Source organism: Nycticebus coucang, chromosome 22 (genome assembly GCF_027406575.1).
Source record: "Nycticebus coucang isolate mNycCou1 chromosome 22, mNycCou1.pri, whole genome shotgun sequence".
In the NCBI taxonomy this organism is placed as follows: domain Eukaryota; kingdom Metazoa; phylum Chordata; class Mammalia; order Primates; family Lorisidae; genus Nycticebus; species Nycticebus coucang.
Window position 1 is genome coordinate 54,943,059 of NC_069801.1, and position 21,714 is coordinate 54,964,772.

The following is a 21,714-nucleotide window of genomic DNA, read 5'->3' on the forward strand; positions in this document are numbered from 1 at the left end:
GAAACAAAGAACAGGGTATTAGGAGACAAAAACATACTAGTTTGTACTCTAACTTTGCCAAGTGGACAAACCCATATAGTTCCAAGTCTCAATCTTCTGCTCTATAGAAGGGTGATCCTATGAGGACAAAAGAATTGACTTACAAAGGTGAAAACGATAGCGCAGAGAAGTCAAGTGTCTTTTCCAGGATCACACCACTGGTAAGCTTAGGTCTGGGTTATTTAAACCAGGCCATCTGGCTCTAGAACCCACACACTGATCGCCATGCTGACCTTCAGAAGGGTTCATTGTTTTTCTCAAAGTCACATACAGGTCATGGCAAGGTGGAATTCAAGCAGGTTTGATTGACTCCAAGGTCTGACCCTTTTGGCCTACAAACATCTAAAAGACTTTGGTTCTAGATTTGTCAGGAATTTCATCTAAACCAGTGGTTCTCAACCTGTGGGTCGAGACCCCTCTGGGGGTTGAATGACCCTTCCACAGGGGTCACCTAAGACTATCCTGCATATCAGATATTTACATTACGATTCATAACAGTAGCAAAATTATAGATATGAAGTAGCAACGAAAATAATTTTAGGGTTGGGGGTCACCACAACATGAGGAGCTGTATGAAAGGGTCTCAGCATTAGGAAGGTTGAGAACCACTGATTTAAACCTAAAGGCAACTTCTAAAAAATTCAGGGTAAGGGTATTCCAAATGTCACGCTTAGAGTCATCATACATAGGGAAATGGGAAATTGTAGTTAAATGTACTTTTATTTACAAAATATTCATCACAAAATTTAACAAAGAGATGACCAACATGTAGAGAATATTTCGTAAATATTGTATTTTATAAAAAAAAGATGTTGTAATGAAAACTTTGCAAATAAGTGCACTTTTAGCTGCAACTTCCCATTTTTCTTACATATGGAAACTCCAGGGGTGAATTTTGGGATGCCCTGTATAAAAATGTAGTGGTTTTACCAGAATGTTATAGAATCCTTCCTGAGTTTTCTTTTCTATGTTCATAAATAGGATTATATATAACTGTGTGTGTGTGAAACCATATACAGTACAGGAATGAAAACACTCCTAGATTTCTTCCCCTCCTCCATACTCAAGATGTAAATTCATTTGTTTATTTAGCGAATGTGGAAGGGCTGTGGCTCTGGTGCTTTCATTTAGTCATTCAATAGGATTTTTTTTTATTAAGTCATTTGTACATGGATCATGAATACATTTATGCCATTATGGGTTTCGATGTGTTGATTATTTGTACAAATTGGAGTGCTTACATCCTACTAATCAACATGGCCTTCATCTCATTTACCCAATTACAGCATTAAGACATTTGTGTTCCACACCTGATAGATCCAACTTGTACTTGCAATGTGCTCCATAGATGTGGTCCCCCTACTAACCCTCCCCCTATGGACCCACCCCCTCCTTTCCCGTCCCCCTCCCCTTCCCGCCTTCATCCTAGGCTGTAGTTGTGTTTCATTTCCATATGCAAGTGTGAGTGATTATAAATTGGTTTCACAGTAGTACTGAGTACATTGGATATTTTTTTTCCACTCCTGCCATACTTTACTAAGAAGAATATTTTGTTTACATTCAACAGGATTTTACCAAAGCCTTCAGCCCTTCTGTGCTAAGGCTACAATGGTGAGCAAAGAACAAGCAGAATCTGCTCCCATATCACTTACAAAAATCATTGTGGGATGGAATCAGGCTCTGCTATTTAGAGGCTGCGACCTGGGGTAAGTATTACACTCTCTCTAAGCCTTCACTTCCTCATCTAATAATGGTAAAGATACCATTATTAACTCCGTAAAATGGAGTTAATAATGGTATCTATATCATAAGATTCTTGTGATGAAAAACTGAAATAAAACAAATGGGATGCTTAGCAGAATGCCAGATGCAGATGGCAGACAAATACTTTAAAAGGTATTATCTTTATTAATAATTACATGATAGTAATAATAGAAGTCTATTACAGCTAGGGTCTGGATATTTATCTCTCTCCAAATTTATAAGTTGAAACCTCATTCCCAATGTTACAGTTTTAGGGGGTGGGGCCTTTGGGAGCTGATTAGCTCAAGAGGGTGGAGCCCTCATGAAGGGGATCAATGTCTGTACCCAGGAGGGCCCAGAAAGACTCCATGGGGGCGGGGGCGCAGACAAGATGGCTGACTGAAGCCAGCTTTCCACAGAGGCTCCCGTCCAGAAGGAGAGTTAAAGGACAGAAATTTAGCAAGTAACCTGGTGGATTTGAGCTGCACCAAGAGAGAAGGTTGAAGATGTACATCAACCCCACTGAGGAGAGCTGCGACCCCAAGGATATAAACAAAAGTTATAAAATCCATCACCAAGCAGTCGGGAGTCCTCTCTCCCACGAGAACGTCTTGGAGTGCCCCATAAACAAACCGGCAGAGTTCAAAGGTCCTCCCACTACACTCCACGGGAGAGATCCTCTAAAAACTGGACCTACCTCCCCTACTAGGGTGCCACAGCATTCTCCTGCCAGGCATAAAACTGTATGAAACTGTATATATTCCCTACCTGCAACTCTGAGCTCCTAGCACTCCCCTCCACTCTCACTCTGAGATCTGAAGGTCTGTCCCTCAGGAGTCCAGATTCTTGGGTGATTTCTCGAGGGGTGTGGACAGGGCCTAAACTGCAGCTGGTCAGTGCTGACTCTGGGGCACAGGAGTGAGGAGAGGATGGTCAACTTAGAGGGAACCACACTGGAGCGGCGGTGCCCCAAGGCACAGAGCAGCAGCCATCTTTTAGCAACAATAGGGCTCACTCCTGGATATTCTGAAGCCACATCCCTGTCTCCCTGGGCAACCAGAGGAGGACAGGCATCTACTCAGGTGGCAACCACCACGGAACAAATCTGAGACGGAAATGCAGGCCCCATGAGTAAGGGTGTGCCTGAGGCAGTACCAGCCTGGGTGGAGCATGGGGACTAGAAACGCATGCGCAGAGCCCGGAAGTTCCCAGGGCAGGGCTGACCCAGAGGACCGCTTTACTGAGCCTAAGACGCGTACAGCCCTCAGGGGATCATCAGCCTATAGACAAAGAAAGACAGGCAGCTAGAGCTGACAGGTAACGGAATACAAATCTGCAGGAGCAAAGACAGGGCCTGAGGCGCAGGCTCTGGGAACTCAAAATAGCTTCTCTTCTGCAGGGTAATTTAGCAGGGACGGAAACAAATTCCCGCAAAGTTGTTCTATTCTGTCAGTAACATCAATCAGGGGCGGGGCTGGAACTGAGTGAACACCCCTAGCCTCCATCAAGCACCTGAGGTTGTCAGGCCTCATCTCCCCTGGCTAGATAGAGGCAGAGCACAGCAGCCTGACTGAGCAGAAATAGATTTCCTTGTGATTCAGGCAGGTGCAAATCCCTGGAGTATCTATTCACTACAGGCAACTGGGTCAAAGCCCTGCGGGACTATCAGTGACTGGGTGTGACAGAGGTGCAAGGTGGGGAAGGAGGCACCAACCTTCCCAGACTGATCTATCTGCTGGGTGGGTCCTCCTGACTCCACAGAGCACTGGAGCAAGCCATATCAGAGTAGTCACCAGACCCATACAATCCAGTTGCCAGAGACCTTTTAAACTCTCCCAGCTGAGACAGGTGCTGACTGAGACAATTGATTTGGACCTTCTGAACTGAGCCAATTGCCCGAGGACAATTCAAGTGCTGTCCTGGCTATGTGGTTGTAGGAAGGTTTCATTTTCCTTTTCTAATTGTTGCCTGTGGGGGGTGGAGTGACTTAATTGCTGGTATTTCTCCACAGCTGAGACTTCAACCCAGAGTAACTGTTTCACTAGGATCGAACAGAGACCAGCTGAAAAAAAGACAGAACAACTTAGCCCCACCACACCAAACAGGTCCCCAGTATCTCAGGTTATAACACTGTACAGGTCCTCAACAAAGCTCCATGGGAAATATCAAATGGTATAAAACAATCATGGGGCGGAATCAGCGGAAAAACTCTGGTAACATGAATAACCAGACTAGATCAACCCTCAAAGGAAAGATATGGTAATTCATAAACAGCTGGCTGAGATGTCAGAAATCGAATTCAGAATTTGGATTGCAAACAACATTAATAAAATGGAGGAAAATTTGGAATTAGAAATTCGAGCAGCAATTCAAAAGTCGGAATTAGAAATTCGAGGAGAAATTCAAAAGTTGTCTCAAGAATTTAACGAATTTAAAGATAATACCACCAAAGATTTTGACACACTGAAGCGAGAATTTGCAGCCCTCAAAGATATGAAAAATACAGTAGAATCCCTCAGTAACAGAGTGAAGCAAGCAGAAGAAAGGATTTCTGACATTGAAGACAAAGCCTTTGAACGCTCCCAAACTCTCAGAGAGGAAGAGAAATGGAGAGCAAAAACAGATCATTCTCTCAGAGAGCTCTGGGATAATTTGAAAAAGGCTAATATCTGCCTCATTGGAATCCCTGAAAGTGATGAAGTGGCCTCACTGGGCACAGAGGCCCTTTTCCATGAAATTATGAAAGAGAATTTTCCAGACATGCCAAGAGATTCTGAAATTCAGACATCAGACAGTTTCAGAACCCCAGCATGACTCAATGCCAATGAGACATCCCCCAGGCATATCATAATTAACTTCATTAAAGTTAATATGAAGGAGAAAATTCTGAAAGCAGCCAAATGTAAGAAATCCATTACCTACAAAGGGAAGAATATTAGAATGACTGCAGATCTCTCTGCTGAAACTTTTCAAGCCAGAAGAGGGTGGTCATCGACTTTTAATCTCCTAAAGCAAAATAACTTTCAACCCGGTATCCTGTATCCAGCTAAACTGAGTTTCATTTATGATGGAGAAATTAAATACTTTAATGACATTCATATGTTGAAGAAATTTTCCACAACCAAACCAGCTCTTCAGGATATTCTCAGACCTATCCTCCATAATGACCAGCCCAATCCTCTACCACAAAAGTAAACTCACTCAGAAACTTTTGATCAAACTCCAACTTCCACAGTGGCGAAAGGATTAAAAATGTCCACTGGACTTTCAAAAAACTCAATACCCAAAATTTTACCAGACTTATCAATATTTTCCATTAATGTGAATGGCTTAAACTGTCCTCTACAGAGGCACAGGTTAGCTGACTGGATACAAAAACTCAGGCCAGATATTTGCTGCATACAAGAGTCACATCTTACCTTGAAAGACAAATATAGACTCAGGGTGAAAGGATGCTCCTCCATATTTCACGCAAATGGTAATCAGAAAAAAGGCAGGTGTTGCAATTTTATTTGCAGATACAATAGGCTTTAAAACAACAAAAGTAAGGAAGGATAAGAATGGTCACTTCATATTTGTTAAGGTAATACTCAATATGATGAGATTTCAATTATTAATATCTATGCACCCAACCAGAATGCACCTCAATTTATAAGAGAAACTCTAACAGACATAAGCAACTTGATTTCCTCCAGCTCCATAATAGTCTGAGATTTCAACACTCCTTTGGCAGTGTTGGATTGATCCTCCAATAAGAAGCTGAGCAAAGAAATTTTAGATTTAAACCTAACCATCCAACATTTGGATTTAGCAGACATCTACAGAAAATTTCATCCCAACAAAACTGAATACACATACTTCTCATCAGCCCACGGAACATACTCCAAAATAGATCACATCTTAGGTCACAAGTCTAACCTCAGTAAATTTAAAGGAATAGAAATTATTCCTTGCATCTTCTTGGACCACCGTGGAATAAAAGTTGAGCTCAGTAACAACAGGAATCTGCATACTCATACAAAAACATGGAAGTTAAATAACCTTATGATGAATGATAGCTGGGTCAGAGATGAGATTAAGAAGGAAATTGCAAATTTTTGGAACAAAACGACAGTGAAGACACGAATTATCAGAACCTCTGGGATACCGTAAAGGCAATCCTAAGAGGGAAATTTATAGTACTGCAAGCCCTCCTCAAGAGAATGGAAAGAGAGGAAGTTAACAACTTAATGGGACATCTCAAGCAACTGGAAAAGGAAGAACATTCCAACCCCAAACCCAGTAGAAGGAAAGAAATAACCAAAATCAGAGCAGAATTAAATGAAATTGAAAACAAAATAATTATACAACAGATCAATAAATCAAAAAGTTGATTTTTTAAAAAGGTCAATAAAATGGATAAATCTTTGGCTAATCTAACCAGGAAAAAATGAGTAAAATCTCTAATTTAATCAATCAGACACAACAAAGACAAAATAACAACAGACTCCTCAGAAATTAAAAAAATTCTTAATGAATATTACAAGAAACTTTATTCTCAGAAATATGAAAATCTGAAGGAAATTGACCAATACTTGGAAGCATGTCACCTTCCAAGACTTAGCCAGAATCAAGTGGAAATGCTGAACAGGCCCATATCAAGTTCTGAAATAGCATCAACCATACAAAACCCCCTAAAAAGAAAAGCCCAGGACTACATGGCTTCATGTCAGATATCTACCAGGAGGAATTAGTACCTATATTACTCAACCTGTTCCAAACTGTAGAAAAATAAGGAAGACTACCCAACACGTTCTATGAAGCAAACATCACCCTGATCCCCCCAAAAGGAAAAGACCCAACAAGAAAAGAAAATTATAGACCAATATCACTAATGAATATAGATGCAAAAATATTCAACAAGATCGTAACAAGTATATCAAGCACATCAAACAAATTATACATCATGACCAAGTCAGTTTTATCCCAGGGTCTCAAGGCTGTTTCTATATACATAAATCTATAAGTATAATTCAGCATATAAACAAATTAAAAAACAAACACCATATGATTCTCTCAATTGATGCAGAAAAAGCTTTTGATAATATCCAGCATCCCTTCATGATGAGAACACTTAAGAAAATTGGTATAGAAGGGACATTTCTTAAACTGATAGAGTCCATCTACAGGAAACCCACAGCCAATATTGATTGTATTGAATGAAGCTAAATTGAAATCATTTCCACTCAGATCAGGAACCAGACAAGGCTACCTATTATCTCCACTGCTCTTTAACACTGTAATGGAAATTTTAGCCATTGCAATTAGGGAAGAAAAGGTGATCAAGAGTATCCATATAGTGTCAAAAGAGATCAAAATTTTGCTCTTTGCAGATGATATGATTGTATATCTGGAAAATACCAGGGATTCTACTACAAAACTCTTAGAAGTGATCAAGGAATACAGCAATGTCTCAGGTTACAAAATCAACATTCATAAATCAGTAGCCTTTACATATACCAACAATAGTCAAGCTGAAAAAAACAGTTAAGGACTCTGTTCCGTTCACAGTAGTGCCAAAGAAGATGAAATATTTGGGAGTTTATCTAACAAAGGACGTGAAAGATCTATATAAAGAGAACTGTGAAACTCTAAGAAAAGAAATAGCTGAAAACGTTAACAAATGGAAAAACATACCATGCTCATGGCTGGGAAGAATCAACATTGTTAAAATATCCATACTACCCAAAGCAATATACAATTTTAATGCAATCCCTATTAAAGCTCCACTGTCATACTTTAAAGATCTTGTAAAAATAATACTTTGTTTTATATGGAATTAGAAAAAAACCTTGAATAGCCAAGACATTACTCAGAAATAAAAACAAAGCAGGAGGAATCATGCTACCAGACCTCAGACCATACTATAAATCAACAGTGATCAAAACAGCATGGTACTGGCACAAAAACAGAGAAGTAGATGCATGGAACAGAATAGAGAACCAAGAGATGAATCCAGCTACTTACTGTTATCTGATCTTTGACAAACCAATTAAAAACGTTCAGTGGGGAAAAGATTTCCTATTTAACAAACGGTGCTGGGTGAACTGGCTGGCAACCTGTAAAAGACTGAAACTGGACCCACACCTTTCACCATTAACTAAGATAGACTCTCACTGGATTAAAGATTTAAACTTAATACATGAAACTATAAAAATACTAGAAGAGAGTGTAGGAAAATCCCTTGAAGAAATCAGTCTAGGTGAGTATTTTATGAGGAGGACCCCTGGGCAATTGAAGCAGCTTCAAAAATACAATACTGGGACCTGATCAAACTAAAAAGCTTCTGTACAGCCAAGAACACTGTAAGTAAAGCAAGCAAACAGCCCTCAGAATGGGAGAAGATATTTGCAGGTTATGTTTCTGACAAAGGTTTAATAACCAGAATCCACAGAGAACTCAAATGCATTAGCAAGAAAAGAACCTTGCCCTGGGATCCCATCACAGGCTGGGCAAGGGACTTGAAAAGAAACTTCTCTGAAGAAGACAGGCACACGGCCTACAGACATATGAAAAAATGCTCATCATCTTTAATCATCAGAGAAATGCAAATCGAAACTACTTTGAGATATCATCTAACTCCAGTAAGATTAGCCCATTTCACAAAATCCCAAGACCAGAGATGTTGGCGTGGATGTGGAGAAAAAGGAACACTTCTACACTGCTGGTGGGAATGCAAATTAATACATTCCTTTTGGAAAGATGTTTGGAGAACACTCAGAGATCTAAAAATACATCTGCCATTCAATTCTAATTCAATTCCTCTACTAGGCGTATGCCCAGAAGACCAAAAATCATATCATAACAAAGTTATTTGTACCAGAATGTTTATTGCAGCCCAATTCATAACTGTTAAGTCATGGAAAAAGCCCAAGTGACCATCAATTCACGAATGGATTAATAAATAGTGGTATATGTACACCATGGAATATTATGTAGCCTTAAAGAAGGATGGAGACTTTACCTCTTTCATGTTTACATGGATGGAGCTGGAACATGTTCTTCTTAGTAAAGTATCTCAAGAATGGAAGAAAATGTATCTAATGTACTCAGCCCTACTATGAAACTAATTTGTGGCTTTCACATGAAAGCTATAACCCAGTTATGGCCTAAGAATGGGAGGAGGGGTGAAAGGGAGGGGAGGGGTGAAAAGGGGGAACGGAGGGAGGGTGATTGGTGGGATTACACCTGCAGTGCATCTTACAAGAGTATATGTGAAACTTAGTAAATGTAGAATGTAAATGTCTTAACACAATAACTAAGAAAATGCCAGGAAGGCTATGTTAACCAGTGTGATGAAAATGTGTCAAAACGGTCTATAAAACCAGTGTATGGTGCCCCATGATCGCATTAATGTACACAGCTATGATTTAATAAAAAAAAAAAAGACTCTGTGAGGACACAGTGAGAAGGCACCTTCCGTGAACAGGAAATGGGCCCTCGCCAGACACCAAATCTGCCAGAGCCTTGCTTGACCTTAGACTTCCCAGCCCCCAGAACCATGAGAAATAAATTTCTGTTGTTTACAAGCTATCCATTGTTGGTATGTTATAGCAGCCCAAATAGACCAAGACAACCATATACCCACCAGTGTGCTAGGCTCTGCCTTGACAGCAGAGAATAGGGCCTGCTCCTCACCTTGAAGGGGCCTGTAGTCCTCAGCAGGAGGACACACACAGGGTCCATGTCAGACCTCAAGCTGCAGCCCTTGGGGCAGACCAGAGGGATGTGGTCAGTGCTTCTGGAGCCCAGAGGAAGGATGGATTGATTCTTTGCAGATGGGAGTTTGGGTAAAACAATAGCTTGGGAATTTCCACAGAGAAGGGGTGCTTGATCCTGGACTTGATGTTTGGAGGGGGTTCAGGCAGGGAGAAACGCGAAAGATGAAGTATCAAAAAGGGAGCTTGAGACAGAGAGAAAAGCCGAGCATGACAGTGTGATTGTGCCCGGAAGGTTTCCAATGAGGAAACATTTTCTGGGAGAGAAGGTCTAGGGTGGGTGGTTAGAGAACAGGAGGCAAGAACTGGTGGGAGGTAAGCCTCTATAGGTATCTGAGGCCAGATGGTGAAAGGGCTTAATTATCAGGCTAAGGAGGAGAGCTTTATCATAGACATATAAGCAGGCAGAAGGAATTGACTGGAAAAAAAAAAAAAAAAAAACAACCCTAATATCTATTGACTAATAAACCAATACATAAATACCAAGATCTATCATCATATACGGACTATACATATGGTTTATAGATAGTATATAGATAAAGTTATCTGTCTCTCTATTTTAGTTTATTTTCCTTTTTCCAAAAGTGAGTAGGGTGAGAGTGTGGTCTACTCACTCTGCTGACCCTGTAGTCACGGTGGTTAGCACAGTAACACCAAAAGTACTTGGTAAAATCTTGAACTTGCCTGGACAAACAAATAGGGCTATAATCACTATTGTTTGATGTTTGCTGAATGAACAAAAGGACATACATCTTTGACATGGAGGAAGGTGGGTGGCTTCCCAAAGAAGGTGGCATTTAACCTGATCGTTACAGATGAGTACAACTGAGCTTTGTGGAAATGGGCCGTTACCAGCTGTGGGAGCAAACGCACAGGGCACAGCGTCCCTGTCCAGTGTACAGCAGAGTGTTGAGGAGCGTGAACTATGGAGACAGCCTTCTGCCATTCAATGGCTGGGGGCCCCAGGCAGGCTCCTGACTCTCTGTGCCTCTGTCCCTCACCTATAAAAAGAGGACACAACAAGCACTTACCTTATGGGATTACAGTAAAGCTGTAAAGTGCTGACCACAGTAAGCACTGCATACATGTTTGCTCATATTAACAGGGTTACTTGGGCCTTGCATGCCATCTGCAGAGCAAACCCACTAGAGCCCTACCACACGTAAATCGGTTCTTATTTCGTGTACTGTCCCTGAGCCGTCTGCATGATTCTCTTTGACACAGTCTCTTGGGTCCAGCTGAAGACCAGAGAGCTCGGGAGTCGCTTCTGAAAGAACATGCGGAATGCCTGGATTTAGAAGGGAGTGCTGCAAGATATTAATGAGCAGGGAGATCTGGAGGAACCACGTCAAAGCTTTCTGAGAGACTGAGAGCAACACCCGGGGGGACGCGGCAAAGAGAGATGAGAAAGGAGGGATGACAGCTCCCTGCAGGCCTGGACCAAGTGCAACGCGGACTAAGCAACAAGGCCAGAGGGACGCAGCGTGCCTCGTTAAGTTCTTTAGCAAGGTTTTCGATCAGCAGTGGCTTCCTGGCAGGCTGAGGCAAGGCTCCAACCATTACAGGTTACCCAGAAGCCACCAGAGAAAAATGGAGAAGGAAAGCCTTGAAGAACGAACATGGTCCCCAATGTGATGTGGTTGCCATAGAAACCACGCTAGACCTCGCCAGGAGGGGTAGTGGCTGTCCTCAGAGCAGTTAACGAGCTATTAGACCCAACGGGAAGGTGCCAGCAGTTGAGTAGAATGAAGCCGCCACATCACAGCTGTCTGTTTGCCGAGATCAGAGAAGGGAATAGCTGTAAATCAGCCAGACCACTGCGGCCATTGAGTCAAGTGCAGGGGAGCATGACAAGATCTCTAATCTGAGAGTCAGAGCCCGGGGACCACATCCCGGAGGTAGATTCTCAAAAGAGGGATGGCTATTTTTTGTTTTTGTTTGTTTTCAGTTGAGGGTTCAAACAAGGTTAAAATAAAACAAAGCAAAACTTTGCCACTAACAAACACGAAGGAACTAACAGTGAAGAAAGTCCTAGCTGAGAAAAGTGCAGGAAAGCAATTGAAAAAGGAAGATTTCACGTGTTGCTCAACATTCATTCAAAACTGAAGATACAGCAGGTGGCTTTGCAGCAAGCAGGAAGATCCAAGCTTCCAGAGACACCTACCGCCTAGTTCAGGATGGCAAACGCAGTGAAGCAGGATTTGGAACCAGGTCCCTCTCTGGACAGGAGCTTTGGTTCTCCCGGGTTACCTCTTCAGGGAGGTGTCCACGGGAGGCAGCTGGTGAGTAAGTACCTGGCTAATCATCCACTCTGAATATACAAAATAACCGTCCCGATGAGCCATTCATTTATAGCTAGACTCACCCTGTGCAAAGGTGCGAGGCCCTGTAGGTCCCCTCTGCCTTCTATAAGGGTGTCTATTTGCACACGTAGGTGGTGGCCTAACACCTTAGGTCCTTAGGTCTAGTTGGTTCTTGATTCCCTGAAGCCCTGCCACCTGCCTCCCCTCACCCCTAGGTGATATTTAAAATGTCACATCTTCTTGTTTTTGCATATGATGTTTCCTGGACCCAAAATGAGGAAACTGCTCATTTTCAGCTTAGCCAATTTTTATTTTGCTTCAAAGCTCAGCTCAGCTGCTTCATTCAGAATGAATGAATCATCTCATTCATTCATTTACCCACTCATCCATTCTTTCAGTGAGAGCTAAGTACTTCCCAAGTACCTGGAGACCTGCTGTGAGTCCATCCTCTTTGCATCCATTCACCCCGCAGTCCCTACCTACAAAACCTGGTTCTGGGCGGGCATTGTTCATTGATGTTGAGCTCATTCAATTTTAGATTCCTTAAGGGTTGATCGTGTCTTGCTCACAGCCTGGCATACTTTCTAGAATTGAACACATATCAGGCGCTCGATAAATGATTATTAAAGAATAAATAAAAGAATAAATGAATGAATTACATTTCAAATTTCATCCAAGTTGCCATATGCTGAAGGGAATTTTTCAAGCCATGGAGTTGGCCTGGGATGAAAGGTTCTCAAGTGCATTGCTTAATAAAAAGAGCTCTGGGTCAAATGAAAAATCGAAAGTCAATATGAAATTGATCCTCATCAGCACTTTCTGCTCCAAACATGTAGACAAAGGGGCATTTCTGAAACATGTGTATTAGCATTGCATTTTCTGCTCCACAGACCCAGCCATCGTTGTCACTGTGAAGTACAGCTCCCATTAATTTATGGAGCACCCCACCTAATCAGCAACAGGCTGGCAGCATAAATCAGAGGCCAGCCTAGAAATTGGGGGAGTCTCTAAGCTACATACAGCAATTTCCTTCTGTGCTCTTTTCTCTTAGAAGTCGCTGACCACTATTACAGTTATGCCGAATGTTCAAGGACCCTTCAGAATCATTAGCTGACCAGTCCTTTTCAACTGTACAGGGAAAGAGGATGTGGACAACAAAAATAACACATCTGCCTTGCACCTTCTAGGGACTCCCATCCCATCTCCACTCAGCTTAGCATCCAAGTAAATAAAGATGGGAGGAGGAAACAGGAAGTAGATGAGAAATAACCCTTCTTATGGGAGGAGACGCCATGCAGAGAAAGGACCAGATGTACTAGGTAGGGCAATCTTGAGCTTAGTACCTGTGCTTGTCATTTGAGATGATTATAGTGATGATCTGTTGAATCTGGCTTCAGATGGACTTGGGGAAATGATTCAGGACCCCGTGTTGGGCAGACTTTCCTTTCTGATTCTGTAGTCTCGGCAGTGGCATGGCCCGAGTGCCTGAGTGCCTGCTTACGCAGAAGTATCTGCTGGCAACCTGTAATGCCTTTGACTTAGAATATTTTTCTTGAGTATCTATCTTGGAATATTTAGTTTGGGTTTCCTCTTTCTCCTCGTTGATATGCAGATGGGACAATGAGTGGACCTTGACTGATACTCAACTGAACTCAACAAAGAAAAGTGGAGGGAGTTCAGGAGAAGCGTCTCCAAATTGTAGTGTAGTCACAGAGATGCTTCTGGGCTAAAGCTCCAGATGGTCCCAGTGCTGGTACAATGTGGGGTAGGGAATGATGTTTACAGAGGAGTCTGAAAAGCTGCAACAAGGAAGGTGCACCCCCGAAGTGCACTTCCTCAGTTGGTAGGGGGTGCCCAGGCATATGCAGGTGTGTGTGTGTATTTGAAAATAGTATCACATTTAGTGTCACAGAAATACTATAAAGAAGGTGGTATTATTTCCATTTTACAAGTGAGGTGTAGAGAGGTTGAAACACATACGCAAAACCACACGGTCAGTACCTAGAAGAGTGAGACTTGGACCATCCCCCAGTCTTGACTTTTTAAGTCAGTTCAGTTGCTTGGGTTTGAGAGACAAAGTTGCAATTTCCCAGTTGAGGAAATGGTTGTGGGCCCACTTGGTTTACATAAATTGTGACCTTTACGATACAATCTCTGGTCTCCACCTATACCTTCCCCTCTGGACTTGGCACAGTTTCAGGCTGTGACTTAACTCACATCCTTTGGCTGTTCCCACCTAGGATACTTGGGATAATTCTCTGCCTCCTGAGTCACTCCTGGTCCAAAGCCCTTATTATGTCTACTTCAAGTTTTTAAAAACTTGATTTATTTTTTCTGTTTACAAAAGATATGCACATTCATCATAATATCAGCTTTAGAAGAAAAAATAAAGAGAAAATTAAAAGCATAAGGATAAGGTTATCCTGATATGCAGAGAATTTCCCTTGTAATATATCTTTTTTTTTTTTTTTTTTTTTTTTTTGCAGTTTTTGGCCTGGGCTGGGTTTGAACCTGCCACCTCTGGTATCTGGGGCCAGCACCCTACTCTTTGAGCCACAGGCACCGCCCCCCTTGTAATATCTTAATGCCTTGTATTCTGGTCCTTTTTAGATTTCTATGACCATGCACCTAAACACATGCTTACATACCAGAATTGTGCTGTATTTAAAGTTCTGAAGCCTGCCTTTTGTCCAGATATCATTAAGAACATTAGAAATTCTTCAGAAATATGTTTTATTTGATAACTGGCGTTGTTTAAGTGTGAAAAACTTTAATAAAACCCTTTTTCTTATTTTTGAAAATTTGTCTTTCTTTCAAAATTGCAAATAATCTGAAAATAAATTTGTATGTTCATGAATCTTTGGGATATTTTGTTTCTTTTTAAGACAGAGTGTCAAGCTGTCACCCTAGGTAGAGTGCTGTAGTGTCATAGCTCACAGCAACCTCCAACTTGAGCTCAAGCGATCCTCTTGCCTCAGTTTTTCTATTTTTAGTAGAGATGGGGGTCTCGCTTTTGCTCAGGCTGGTCTTGAAATCGTGAGCTCCAGCAATCCACTTGCCTTGGCTTCCCGGAGTGCTGTTATTTCTAGTTTTAGGATAGAATACCAGAAGAGGAATCCTGGGGTTACAAGACTATTTAGCCACAAAAAAAAAAATATGGAGACTTTATATCTTTTGTATTAACCTGAATGAGGTTGAAACGCATTCTTCTTAGTAAAGTTTCTCAAGAATGGAAAAGCAAGAATCCAATTTACTCAATACTAATATGAAGCCGGTAGATGATCTAATATATGCCCACATAAGAGGAAAAACTCAATTCAATTCAAGCTGGGGAGAGGGTGAGGTAAGGGGAGCAGCGGGTGTGTCCCACTTAATGGGCTCAATGTAAGGGTACATGGCACACTTCCTGGGTGCAGAACACAACTACATGGGGACTTTACCTAACAAATATAAACGCTGTAACATAGTTGTTTGTACCCTCATATTAATCTAAAATTTTCTTTAAAAAGGATGTGAAAAAAATGTTATAAAGTCATTTCAGACATTCTGGATAATGACTTCGTATTAGTTAAATTCTCACAATAGAGTTGCATTCTACCCTGAAAGTATATTGAAAGTACATTATTTTCCTTGAAAAGGTTTTCCTTGAAAAGCCCCTCAAAGTGGTAGTAAAGGGTGATCTTTTATAGGATCTTGCATGTTTGTGAGTAGGAACTGAGTTTAAGGGGACATTTTAAAACAAGACTATGACCCTTTCATTTTTTAAAAATTATTTTTTGTTTTGTTTTGTTTTGGCCAGGGCTGGCTTTGAACCCACCACCTCCAGTATACAGGGCTGGCGCCCTACTCCTTGAGCCATAGGCGCCGCCCTTACAAATTATTTTTAATTGATACATAAGAATTGTGCATATTAATGGGCACAGAGTAATATGATACCTGTATGCAATGTGTAATGATTAAATCGGAGTAATAGAGCATCCGTAACGCCAAACGTTTTATTATTTATTTTGTTGGGAACATTCAAAATGCCCTCTTCTTTTTGAAATTATATAATAAATCACTGCTGGCTCTAATCAGTCTTCAGGGTTATAGAATACTAGAAGTTATTCCTCTTACCTAGATGTAATTTTATATTTGATCCTTAACCTCTCACGGTCCCTTCTCACCTCCACCCTTCCTAACCTCTAGTACCAACCAGCATTCTACTTTCTACTTTGTGTTATCACCCATGAAGGTAAATATTTCGTGTTTATCTTTCTGTTCTGTCTTATTTCGCTTACCATAATGTTCTCTAGACTCATCCTGGTTGCTGTAAATGACAGGATTTAGTTCCTTTTTGATGGGTGGACAATATTCCTTTGTGCATAGTTACCACAAGGTCTTTATCCATTCATCCGCTGATAAACACTTGATTCCATATCTTCAATATTGTAATGGTGCTGCAATGAACATGGGGGTTCAAATATCTATTCACCTATGTCATTTGTTGTCGTGGGAGGATAGCCACGCTACATTTCCCAGTCCCCTAACAATTAAGGTGGGTCAAATGAATGAATTCTCCCCAATGGAGTATGTGACAAAGTCCCGCTTGCCATTTCTAGAAATGGCCCCTAAAAATATCCCACGTGTGATCTTCCTCCCCTCTCTTTCCCTGTCTTCAGAGATCTCCGAGACCATGTGTAGAAGATGACGGTGACATAGATAAGATAGAAAAAAAGCTGGTCCCCTGAAGGACTTTTGATTAAGTATCATAATACACTTTTGATATATTTAATCCTATGTTGGGAGGGATCGTTGGTTAAGGTGGCTAGGTGTGAGAAGTTACTCATTCTAACTCACACCGTCCATGTCTCATTTACTCACTGGTCAGCCAGTGTCTGATCCTGCTGGTGTCCTCAGCTGTCCTTTGTCCCCTTCACAAATAAGACCTTCATCCCCAAAACAGGCCTATTTCTTCCCCATAAGAAAAGCCCAGTGCTACGCCACAGCCCTCCCAAACAAAGGCTTTTGCACAAAAGGAAAAAAAAAACAAACAAGTAGAGTGTCTCAACAAAGTCATGTCTCTTTTCCTGCTGATGCTAATTACAGTTTGCTAAATGTAAATGGGGGAAACATCTCGCCCACCCAAAAGAGTTCCAGGCATGGGCCCATAGTCTTCAAAGTCACCCAGGAGGAGAAAGACGTTCCTCTTTTAGAGTGTTTTATGCGGGAAACTAGTGTGGTAGACACAGACAGGTGTGCTCATAGGAAAGGTGAGTTTGGAACTGCACATCTTCCCAACCTCAGGACCTTTCCCTCGGTGCTTGCTCTGATGTAAGTTGGAGGTATGAAGCAGAGGCTTGCAGAAGACACTGCCTGGCGGTGTATGTGGGGGGTGATTACATGTGTGTGTGGCACTGTGTGTGCGGTAGTCTGGGAATGCGATTATATGACGAATTATATGGAAATAACAAATTTGAGCTTCCCGAAAGGGCCCCGCCCATGGCACTACACTTTGTCACTTTCCGACACCCTCATCTTTCCTTCTATTCTGGCATCACTAGTTGAACCCTTTCCCCCTACCGAATTTGTTCTCCTCCTCGTGGGACATCATCCAGAGCCCTCTCCTCAGTGAACCCTCCCCACCCAAACGAATGGGCCTGTCCTCTCCATTTTCGCAGGATTATTGCCTGTTCCCTGTTACGCCACTTGCAATGTCTAGACCTCAGTTGTCAAATGTGGAAAACAAGACTCATGTATACCCGAGGCCCTCTGAGTCTTCAAAACTATTATTTGTCAAATATACTTTAATAAACCTAAAACATGTATTAGATATTGGGTACTTTAATAGTACGATATAACTCTCTTAGATATTTTAAAAGAATGTTTTCAAAAGACTTCAAATCAATGTATTAAATCAAAATTCAATATGGAAACAACTTTCAAAGTGGTTTTGTGAAGTTGCACGTTCACAACAATAAAATTTCAAAATGGGGGGGAACCCTTGTTGAATCCTTAGGAATAAAAACTAAATGGTTTAAAAATATTAATGGAAAGATTATGGTTTAGAACTAAAAGAACGGAATTTGAGCATCAAGACAGTTGCTCCTGGCTGAATGAGTTACAGCATCTGAGTCTGACTTCTGGGTGGAACTTACCGTACCTTTGGGCCCAGGTTTCCTCAGCTGTAAAATGGTACCCTGTTTCCCCGAAAATGAGACAGTGTCTTATTTTAAGGTGTGCTCCCAAAGATGCGCTAGGTCTTATTTTCAGGGGATGTTTTATCTTTCCTGTAAGTAGGTCTTATTTTCGGAGGATGTCTTATTTTCGGGGACACGGGGTAGTAGTGCTGATTTTACGTCACTAATCTGTTAAGTAGATTAGATTAGACTGTACATGCAAAAGCACTTTACAAATAATGAAATGGGGTGTTTCTGTTAATAAAAAGCCCCACATCAGTCTCTCTCTACCCTAGGTAGTAGTATCACCAGTGCGGCAGTAAACATCTTAAAATACGCATTCCGGATTGTCACAATCATGCCCAACTATCTTCTCTCTCTCTCTCTCTCTCTGTAGAATAATGATCTTTCAATAAAGATCCCCCAGAAACCTTGAGGCTAACCATCCTAAGAGCGTTGGCAGCTCTTTCACTGGTACCTACCTTGTGCTAAGCATTTGCTAGGTGCTCACCACATCAACAGAAAGAATTAAACAGGCTTAGGGGCAAGTCCCAGATTTGCAAATGAATATTTATGTGATGTTGAGAAAATTGCTTTACTTTTTGAATCTTCATCTCCTTGTCTATAAATCAGCTATAAGAGTCCCTACGATTAAGGACTATTTTGAAAATTAAAATGTGACAACCCACTTAAAGTATGCAGATACAATCCCTGACACACAGCAGGCACTCAGAAAAATTAACCCCTGTCCCCTGCATCTCTTTCCCTTTGAGCACCAAGGTTCTAGAATTCCAACATATAACCTTGCTATAAATGGATATGTGGGAGGTGATGGGTAGATTCTATCAGGGTGACGTTGGAGAAAGATTTAACCAGAGTCTCCATTCCAATATCACAGTTGGGCCCCTGCAAAATCCTTTCACCTACCATGCTCATTACCACAATATTTTACAGTGAGCATTTAATGTTTTTTGTAAAAAAGAAAGATTATTCTCAATGATGCATGTGATAAATATGGTGGCTTTAAACCTTTTAGAAATATTAAAGGTTTTACTGCTCAATGTTTGACAGACTGGATTAATCCCTTCCACACAGAAATATTCAGGAAGATAGCTGTGGTTGGGTTTTTACAGCTCCAGGAGTGTTCTTTGATAAAGGTAAAGAAAACACAAAGAGCTTTTTAAAAAGAAAGCTCTTGTGCCACACAGAATAGACAAAGAACAGAAGGACCCAGAATGCCTCACAGGATGGTCGAGGGTTGGGCGTCGAGGTGGGGTGTGAGTGGGGGGAACAGAGCTTTAAAACCTCTCTCCTTTGGAGTTTTCAAATGAAAGGCATGTGTCCAGCCAGACTACAGGATGTGAGTCTAAGAGTTTCCTTCTCTATTGGGTTCCAAAATGGACCATGTGGAGGGGTGGCAGACAGGGAGACCAAGGCAGTACAAACTTCACAGAGGAATGAATACAGCAACCTATTGTCATTTCTCATGGCGCTGGACTCCTCAATAACTGAGCTCCTCTAAAGAATAGAAAATATTTCTACACCCCCTATACACCTAGCCTGGCTTTTGTATATCATAGGTGTTTAACAGGTGTTTGTTAAACTAATAGAGTTGGCATTTAATAAATCCTTCATGAAATCATCTAATGACACAAGTAGTGAAATTATCCCGACTTAGGAATGATTTCTTTAAAAATTACTAACAGATTCTACCTTCCTCTACTCCACGTACAAAAGAGATGAAACCATCGAAGCTTCCAAATGAAATCGGACTCAGCAGACACTTATTGAGCACCGCTCCTAATTACCCGAGGTACGTGGTTTCCAGAGCAACTTCATCACCCAGTAAAAAGGACTTGTTGGTGTTGTGATAGTCATTATGACAAAGCATAATCTGAAAAACCACGGAGGACGAAGGACACCACAGCAAACTCAGCATCTTTGTTCATGCGGGATGTTAGAGAAGGCTGAGAGGATGCTGAACTTGACCGTCCCAGGAAAAGGCAGAGGGCAACTAGGAGAGAATGCATCCGGCCTTCTGCACGCAGTTTGCATCTGTGGACTTCCACTGAGACTCCAAACGCAATACTTGCTCTGCCGCTCAGCCCCCCACACAGCGTCTCCAAGTGCCAGCCTAGGCTGCTCTGAGGTTTTCTCTGACACCCAGGTCAATCGCTAATGCCAACCCCTACTCTTTTTTTATGGAGGCATTTCCCAACACGAAACACCAACATATTTGCTAGAAGATATTATGGGGGCAAAGGTGTAATTCAATTACGTGACTTAATCAATTCAAATGGCTTATGTACAAGAATCTCAGGATGTCATCCAGCTTTCAACACAGGGCGAATAATTGTTCCATAATTTCTTAATTCTCCCACAAGACAGTTTAAATTAAAGGATGTCAATTTGCAAAGCCAGACTGCATTGTACTCTTAAATTAGGCCTGAAATAGCCACAAGATGAAGGCTAACAAGGCAGAGAGCACAGCCCAGAGTGCCTGGTGCTGTGCGAAATTGTTTAATACGGTCAGACCCTTTAATCTTCATATCTATTGATGCAGAAAGCAGCATATTTCTGTCACTTATGATAAGAAACATTACTTTTTAAACTCCTTGGTGAGGCCTGTGGATCTCAGGCAGCCAAGATAGCAGGACTCTCTATTCTGCGTCTGTGAACATTTCTTTTTTCCCTTAAATTGGTTTTATTCTAATCCATTTAGTCTCCCATGGAAGTCAGAGACAAGTAACCCTGAATGGAGCCACACAAGAGCAGAACAAAGGAATGTGCCTTTCAGTTCTCGGATTCAGCAGGCTGGCGCCTCTTGGGTAAGTCAGTGATGAAACAAATAAGGAACCTTTGAGTATTAACGATGGGAGAGGCAGTTCCAGAAAGGAAGAGAATTGTCACAGTTTTTGAGAGAAACATCGTGCAAGGTGGTGGGAGGGGAGGATCTGAGCAATTTTTGTGAAAGACTCAAACATTTTACTCACAAATGTCCTCGAAGATGCTTCAGTCAACCTGTTCAGGCTGGTTGGGGGTGACGCCGGGGAAAGAGGGGCTGCAGGGTCTGGACCGAAGAAAGTGGAGGATGTTTTCCCAAGATTGGCAGGGCCACGAGTCAGAAATCTTCATCGAGAGAAGCCAAAAAAATAGCTGCAAGAAAAAAAGTATGTCAATTTGGATAGCAAACCAAGGAGGAAGGAAGATGAAGGATGACACTGGTCACCACGATGGGGTCTGCAGCGAGGGGTTCAGGAAGAAGTGTGTCCTTGAAACACATGTGGGTTGCGGGCAGGTGGGCATGACCCCCAGAGATCTGTGGGAGTTGTGCTGAGCTAAACAAAGGAGAAATTTTGGTGTCTCTGTGCCTACTGTGTGCTGGAGTTTGGAAGAAAAGGAAGTACAAAGCATTTATTAATCTTTATTTTTAAAACTTGGACTGTTACATGTACACAAAATTCCAAAGGTGCAAATTATACATTTTTTAACTTACATGAATCTAACTGTAGGAGCAATACGCTGAAGTGAAATTATGAGGGAAAGAAAATATATATTTGAAGTTTTGATGTTGTCAAATTTCCATAAAGAAATGAAGTACGGAGAGGGGGAGAGACAAGATGGCTGACTGAAGCCAGCTTTCCACAGAGGCTCCCGTCCAGAAGGAGAGTTAAGGGACAGGAATTTAGTAAGTATCCTGGTGGATTTGAGCCG

The 21,714-nt window shown here is 41.6% G+C and overlaps 1 protein-coding gene across 4 annotated transcripts in view; it reads right to left on the bottom strand.

Moving 5' to 3' along the window:
* DAB1 (DAB adaptor protein 1) overlaps positions 1 to 21,714 on the bottom strand; it is a 1,288,157-nt gene that overhangs the window by 892,449 nt on the left and 373,994 nt on the right. For all 4 annotated transcript variants that reach the window (XM_053575146.1, XM_053575152.1, XM_053575151.1 and 1 more), the window contains exon 2: positions 20,994 to 21,156. The gene's annotated coding sequence lies outside the window, so the exon portion shown is untranslated. The remainder of the gene's footprint in view (positions 1 to 20,993; positions 21,157 to 21,714) is intronic.